An 8,542-nucleotide genomic window follows, 5' to 3' on the forward strand; every position below is an offset into this window, starting at 1 on the left:
AATAATATGTTTTCTTTGTTTGGGGTCTCTGATGCCTGTCGAGCCGATCCTGTTGACCCCTCATGATTACACAGGCTGGTGTGCTTCTTCCATGTGGGCTTGCTGCTTCTCTGCTAGATGGCCGTTTGTTTAATTTCAAGCCTTTAAGATCCTAGACACTATATCTTTTGATAGCTGGACACCATCATCTTTCTTCACTACATTTTCTTGTGCACCCGTATTGTCTTCAGCAATTGCTCTGGGAGGATTGGCATCATGGAATGCCAGGCTGTTAGAACAAAGTGTTCTTGCATTGAGGGAAAGCTTGAGCAGAGGCCTAAAGTTCGTCCACTTCCTCAATGTATTGCCATGTAAATATATGTACATAGGGTAATACCTCTATTTTTATCAATTAATATATTTACATATGTGTACACCTATGTATATACCTCTATCAATAGCTTCACTTCCTAGATCTTTCCTCTGTTTCATTTTACCTTCCTCCTTTCCCACCATCACCCTCACCCTTCTTCTGCCTCTTAGTAATTCCTTTCAGCCAGCTTGCTGTTGCTCAGCTAGATTGCTGTTGCTCCAACACCCCCAGGATTTCTACGTCCTCCGTGTTGTTGATTTTAATTCCCTAGTTGTTCCCGTGTCTGTGGTGTTATTTGCTCATCGCCCCTTTTCCCCATCTCCACCTCCCCCCAAGTCCCTCCGGAACTGTTGGTCCCATTGCTTTCTCCTCGGGCTTGCTTCCCATGCCTGTCTTATACAGGTAGGCAAACCAGCAATAATTGAGACAAAACAGCTTTGTGGCTTTGCTTTGCTCCCATTGCTGATCTCTTATGTTCCCTTCTTGGTTTGCCCCACTGTGGGGGGTTCAGACCGGACTCACTCCCTGCCGTGTGTCTTCAGTATTGTCCTCTGTCCTGGTATGCTCCAGCGAGGAGACATCATGTCTTGAGCTGTTGTCAGCCCTAAGTCCTCTGTGTGCCTTGGCAGCTTTGTGCAAGGACATCGTCTGCAGGACTTATTGTGCCGATGTGGGGTCTAGACCCTCACTCTCTCTTTTTACTTCTTGGTTTGCTTCCATATGGTGTGGCAGGCTGTCCCCTCACCCCAACAGGTAGGTTTAGTGTTGTCCTCTGTAGCACACACTTCTAGGGCGGAGACCATTTTGGCTCTGATTGGGGCCAGCCCTGTAGCCCACTCTGCTCATGAATTGTTCCATGTGGTTACATTGTTCTCAAGGTATGTTTTGCCGTGGTAGAGTCTGCATGCACACCCATTTCTGTGGATACATCAACAATACCTTCTCCTGGGTGGGTTAGTGCCTTGCTCCACCAGTACTAGTGTCCCCTCTTCCCTCCCCTTTCTCCCTCTCCCCCTTTCCCCTTCTTTGTATTGGCATGACATGTACATCCTTGGGTTTGGCCTGTCCCCCTCCTGACTGCCTGTACCTCAAGCCATATAGTCTTCTATCCCTACTCTGCTAATTATAGTCACCTCTGTGGATTCATACTGTACTTGTCCTTTTGTGACTGGCTAACTTCGCTTAGCATGATTTTCTCCAACTTTTTCCGTGAGACAACGAGCTTCATGCGATCATCACGGCTTTTTAGGCATGCATAATGCTCCATTGTGTGTATGTGCCAGAGTTTTCTAATCCACTTTTCTTTTGATGAAAATTTAGGTTGTTCCCAATTCTTTGTGATTTTGAATTGCCTCACAATAAACACTGGAGTGCAGAGGACTGGTCGTGGTCTATTTCTTACCTCTTCTGGGTATATGCCCAGTAAAGGGATCACTGGGTTGTAAGGTAGCTTCATTTCTAATTGCTTTAAACATCGCCAGATAGCTTTCCACAGTGGCTGTATGTATTTATAAGACCACCAACCATGGAGGAGAGTTCCTATCTCGCCACATCCCTTCTAACATTTTTTGCTCTCTGATTTTCTGATTTGGGCTACCATCAAGGGTGTTAGGTGGTATCTCATAGTTGTGTTAATTTGCATTTCTCATATGGCTAATGATCAGGAGCAGTTTCTCATGTGTTTATGGTCTATATGGGTCTCCTCCTTAGTGAAATTTCTTTTCAGTCCTTTTGCCCACTCCCCAGGGGGTTAACTGTTTTCTTCTTTTTGCAGTTTAGGAGGGCATTGTAGATTTTAGTACTAAGCCTTTGTTTGTTGTGCCATTGCTAACAATCCTCTCCCAGTCTTTGGGTTTTCTTGTTACTCTCTTGGTGATTAACACAGGTGTCTTATCCTTAGTATATCCCATTTGTTGATTTCAGCTTCATCTGGTGGGTAACCTTCCCTATTACAGTCAACCTGTGTCTTTCCTGTGCCTAGATTTTTAGGTTTGCCCCAATTCCTTTGTTGATGGTCCGGATAGTTGGGGATTTTGCTTCTAGGTCCTTGATCCACCTTGAGTTTTTTCTTGTGCCCTGGGGTGAGGTAAGGGTCTTGTTTCATTTTTCTATAGGTGGATATCCACTGTTTCCAGTATGGCTTGTCAAAGAAGGCATCTGTCTCCCACTTGATGCTTTTGGGGCCCTTGTCAAAGATCAATTGTCTATATGCTACTAGTTTTATTTCTGGGCTTTCTGCTCTTTTCCATTGGTCTGAGTATCTCTCATTATTCCAGTACCATGCTATCTTGACCACTGTAGCTGCATAGTACGTGTTAAAGTCAGGTGAGGCAAGCCCTCTGACTCTGTCCTTCCTCAGGCGTTCTCTGCTAATCCTGGGCTTCTTCCCTCTCTATATGGAATTGGTGGTCGGTTTTTCCAACTCTTTGAAGAAGGTTGTTGATCTTTGGATTGGGATAGTTTTAAACATACAGTGCCTTGGTAAGATGGACATCTTTACTATTTTGAGTCTTCTGATCCATGAGCATGGGGTATTCTTCCATTTTGGAGGTCAATTTTGTTTGTAGGGTTATATAGTTTTCCTTGTATAAGTCTTTTGGTTTTTTTTGGTTAGATATATCCTTAACTATTTCAGTTTGGTTTTGGCTATTGTGAAGGCAACAGCCTTTTTGATCTCCTCTTCTGTGGTCTTGTCCAGTGTATATAGCAAACCAATAGACTTCTGTTTGTTGGTCGTATATCTGGCCACTCTTTTGTATTCCTTTATTGCTGCCAGTACTCCTGTTGTGGAGCTTTTGGGGTTTTTGATGTATAGAATCATGTCCTCTGTAAATAGTGATAGTTTCACCTCCTCTTCTCCCAGACAGATACCTTTGATATCCTTCCCCTGTCTTGTATTTTTAGCTAGGACCTCCAGTACGATGTTGAAAAGAAGTGGGGACAGGGGGCATCCTTGTCTGGTCCCTTTTTCAGCAGGATTGCTTTCATTTTTTCTCCATTGACTATGATGTTGACTATTGACTTTTCAGAAAGAGCTGGTATTAAGTTGAGGAATTCCCTTTCCATTCCTATATTCTTGAGTGTCTTATTTAGGAATGGGTGTTGGATATTGTCAAATGCTTTTTCTACGTCTATTAATATTACCATGTGATTCTTAGCCTTTTTTCTTATCAATGTGATGAATATTATTGGTGGACTTTCTCATATGTTAAACCATTCCTCCATCCCTGGAATGAATCCCACCTGATCATGATGGATGATATGTTTTATATATTTTTGTATTTTATTGGCCAATATTTGTTAAGGATTTTTGCATTTATGTTCATTAGAGATAACAGTTTGTAGTTCTCTATCCCTATATTCTGTAGAGCAGTGGTTCTCAACCTTCCTAACGCTGTGACTCTTTAAGAAAGTTCCTCATGTTGTGGTGATCCCCAACCATGAAATTATTTTCATTGCTACTTCATAACTGTAATTTTGCTACTGTTATGAATCATAATGTAAATATCTGATATGCAAGATGTATTTGCATTGTTAAAATTGAACATAATTAAAGCATAGTGATTAATCACAAAACAATATGTAATTATATATTGTGAAATATTATTTCTAATGACAAATAAATGAAATTTTCCCTTGAAGCCTGGTGTAACATGGCTAACAATGTTCACGCTGGGTACTCATATGTGGGCATATCTGCACTTAGGAGGACCCACCTGGAGACGAATAGAGGAGCAGTGTCTCCGTTCCTAAGACCATCAGAAATATGTGTTTTCCCATGGTCGTAGGTATCCCCTGTGAAAGGGCTCATGACCCCCAGGTTGAGAACCTATTCTGTAGCCTCTGTTCCCCTCAAACCTGGGATTATGACCACTTCGAAACAGCAGCCTGGGGAAATCACTGTTTGCTGAGGGACTAGGTTCTTGGGCGCAGGAATGGGTGGCGCATGTTGTCCTGCTGGACCTGGCGAGGAGTTCGTGGAACCCATGGGCAGACGCAGTGGATTAGAGGGTTTCAGTGAGTTCTCAATTCACTTGGTGGGTGAAAATCGGAGGGGAGGTCTGAACCTGATCCTAGTAGACTGAATCTATTTTTAGCACCCAGCCTCCCAATATTGACCTCCTTACTTCCAATTTTCTCGTCTAACAAGAGAAGCACCAGGCACGTGGTTCTACCTAGATGCCATCCATCATTCAGTATTGTTATTCAGTGCCATGTCTAGTGAACATTATTTCCACATTAGAGAAACAAATCCACTGAAAACCTTAGTGCCTAGTCTTGTGCAATATGGAGTTACTCAGTTTCAGTCCTGTGATGGTTCGATTTCATGTCAACTCAACGTGTCTGGGTGAAGTCAAGGTTAGAGCCCAACCTATTATTCAAGTCACAACCTGATTACACCTCCTTGTAGGTCCGGCCTTTTGTATAAGAGAGGCCCTCAGCAGAGTTGAACTCTTTTGCCCCTTCACCTTCTACACCTTCACTTCTACAACTGTGTGAGCCATTTCTTGATACAAACCTCTACTTTAGATACATATAGATACAAGCATCACTTTTATGCATCTCTAGAGAACCCAACCTAATACAAGGCCTGAGGCACATCTAAAGGTCATAGTCTTGCTGATTCCACCAGTCTCTATCTGACCCACTGTCCCTGGTGTGATATACAAATGTCAGAATTCTCCTTCACATAATCACTCCTGCACTAAACTTGGACCTTGGTCACACTTGTATTTGTAATTCGTAGGGTGACATTTATGCTTGTTCTCATGTGCATCTTGAAGATGCCCTTACTGCTGTAGTTATTAGGTACCATCAAGCCAATTTCAACTCACAGAAACTCCATGTGATAAAGCAGGACTGTCCCACGGAGGCTTCTTCTCTGTAACCTTTCCAGGAACAGATGCCCCCAGGTCTCCCAGAGAGCTGCTGGGTGGGTTGGAACTACCAGCCTTCGGGCATAGCTCTTACCTGTGGCGCCACCAGGTTCCTCCCAATGCAGGTATTATACTCACTGCCATTGAGTAGATGCCAGCTTATAGTGATTAACTGTCTCTGTGGCTTTCTGAGACTGTAACTCTTTATGGGAACAGAGAGCCTCCTCTTTCTCCTGTGGTACAGCTGGTAGTTTTGAACTGCTGACCTTGGGGTTAGCCACGCAATGAAGGAGAACTTTAGGATAATCTAAGGAGGATGAAGCAAGTCATGTTTCTAAAATGCACCGTTTTCCTAGAGGGGAGGCAAATGACTGTGTGGGGCTCCCATCTTTCATTGCATGAGTATCACCATCCATTGCTAACTGCAGATTTATTTTATGCATCCCCAAGAAAGAAAAAAATGCTCCAACTTGGACTATGATATGATGCTTTCTTATCACATCAAATTTAAGATTAGTATCTATGACCGAGATGTTAAAGTGTGAGAGAGGAAAAAAACCTCAATGAAAAAAGCACCTATCTACCTATCCTTCAAAAACCAGTGGTGTTAAAATATCAGGCACAAGCTACATTTAGAAACTGAGAAAGGAGGCATTGTAAATGATATGAGATAACAAGTTTAGAAGCACTGAAAGAAGTGGCAACAGAGAGTTTCCGACAACTTTTAGTAAATGGTGAATAGATGTGGTTTAATGCTCATTATTCAATTTACTTTATAGCTTTATTCGGCTTCCATGATCCCATTTGCTTATTTTAAGGCCAACATTCTTTCAATGAGAATTTCTTTTAAAATAAAGGCCGGTCTTGGGCGCCACTCACAAATAACCATCCTTGCACACTTGCTGCTGACTCAGCACTGGCAGGGAAATGCCAGTTTCCCAGGGACGTTTCCCAGGGACGGCTGGCTCTCCCGGCCAGAGGAGGGGTGCTCCAGTGGCGGTGGGTACAGAGCATTTCAAGCCCAACTGGCCTCGGTGGCATAAGGTCATCCATCAGGCAGCTATCAACCCACTTTTAAAGTGCCACGAACTCTCCATTTTCCAAGAGGAAAATATAAACAGATTACTCCCCACCCCCCAGCTTTTATAGTGAGGATAGGTACATGTAAAGCCATATACACGGTGACTTTAGAGCCACTGTGACCACCATTGAAATGACTTGTAACCATATCTTGTTGGCATTTTCAGGCTTGTTTGTTTACAAACCCAGCAGCCAGGCCTGGATCGCCAGTAGAGGCAGACAGGACTAGACCATTACCCGGTCCTCTGTCAATTTGTAGAGCGCTCACTGACTTTATTTAAGCTCTGACTGTGTGCCCAGTAGTTCTTAGTAATTCATTAGCCCAACCCACCTCTTCCTTATAACCACCATGGCGGGGTGGTGACGGCGGTTAGGCTGTGTCGGTGATTTTATACAGACCGGAACAAAGCACTGTCTGCCCCGGGGCTGGCCCCGCCGTGGTCTGGGAGCCTGAAGCCATTGTTGCAGCGACTGTGTCAGTCCATCTTGGCAAGGTTCTTTGGCTTTCCTCATCCTGGACTTGACCAAGCATGACAGCCTCCAGGGACTGGCGCTTCCTGATTATGCTGCAGCACTCAGCTGCTCACCAAAAGGTGGGTGGTTTGAAGCTGCCCAGCGGGTCCCTTGGAGAGAACCTTGGGGGCCTGCTTCCTTCAATATCATAGCTACGAACCCCCTCTGACAGTTCTACTCTGTCACACAGGGTGGCGGTGAGTCAGGTGCTGACACCCAACTATACAACAGAGATGGAATCAGGAAGCCCCATGGTCGTCCAGTCAATCCCGCATCATAGCAACTGCACGGTATTGTAGAACGGTCCCCACGGTTTCCGCAGTCGTAATGCTGGTGGAAGCAGGTGGCTGCATCTTTCCTCGCAGAGTGGCTGGTGGGTTCAAACCACTGACCTTTCACTTAGCGGAGAGTGGTAAGTGTGGCTTTTCATGAAGTGGATACATGTATGTCCAAAGATGGGGGCTACCTGTATGGGTGACACAGCTTCCAGTATCACAGCAACATGCAAACCACCACAGGATGGGTGACAGATAAGTGACACACAGGTTCGACGAAACGGGCAGACATGACAGTGTCAGTAATGGGCTGCGACTGGCCAGTGATGGTGATGAGGGCACAGGACAGGGCAGCGTGCACTCCTGTTGTACCTGAGGGCACCGATGTCCCCACCAGCCTGACGGCAGCTAACGGCCACAACAAGAGGGCGTCATTCAAGAGGGCGTCATTCCAGTGGTGACAGCCAGGCAGGCTGGAGGAAGCACATTAGCCTTCAGGGACCACTGAAAATGAGGAGCCTTGTCCTTCGTTTTCACTCCACGCACAGGCAGCTCGTCGAGATAGAGAAACGTGTTCTCCCACTTTCCCTGGAGGACCAGGAGTGGACATATGCCCACTGAGTGTGCACGGTGGTCTCAGTGTCATTGTCACCGGCCTGTAGAGTTTTATTTTGCTTCCAGACTTCCCAGTTCTGAACTTCAGGAGTTGCTATTACAGTGTGCCCTGCTGAATGACAAGTCAGATAACGTGGTGGTCCCCCAGATGGAGAAGCAATATCTGATATCAAATCAGAAGCTGTGTGCGGCCAACATGTCTTGCGGTCCTACAGCTAGATTGTGTTCTTCTTCAAAATCAGAAGGCAACATAACAGAGCCATGTGTCGCAACCTCTGGGTCTCAGAGAGTGTGCCTGTCCAGCTGAAAACCACCCCGGAGCCTCATACTTGCCCCGATAATGTAAGGTGACCAGATTTAAAGTGCGACACCATTGACCGGGGTGGGGTGGGGGTGGGGGGTTCTTGATTAAAAATTTGGTCTATATGGACCAAATAGACTGTTCTCTAGCTTGTCATGCATTCTTTCAAAAAATCGGGACTTTTTAAAATGCCAAAAGTTGGGACTGCCCCACCAAAAGTGGACGTCTGGTCACCTTAGGATAATAGCAACTACCTTCACAGCGTCATGAACAACTTACATCCCTTTTCCATGGATAAGTTCATTTTGAACTTGATGGAAATCACTCATCTTGAAAGAGTAGCAGCAGGTAACTGAAGTGCGTGGGACCTGGGGCCATCTGCCTGGGCTGCGCCACCACTGGATCTGAAGACTCTGGGTTTTCTCTACCTTGGTTTTCGTTCTTTCTTTCCTTTTTTAAAAAATCGTTTTATTAGGGGCTCATATAACACATCACAATCCATACATACATCAATTGTGTAAAGCACATT

Source organism: Echinops telfairi, unplaced genomic scaffold (genome assembly GCF_000313985.2).
Source record: "Echinops telfairi isolate 266 unplaced genomic scaffold, ASM31398v2 ScPeMD7_11;HRSCAF=52, whole genome shotgun sequence".
Classification (NCBI taxonomy): Eukaryota; Metazoa; Chordata; class Mammalia; order Afrosoricida; family Tenrecidae; genus Echinops; species Echinops telfairi.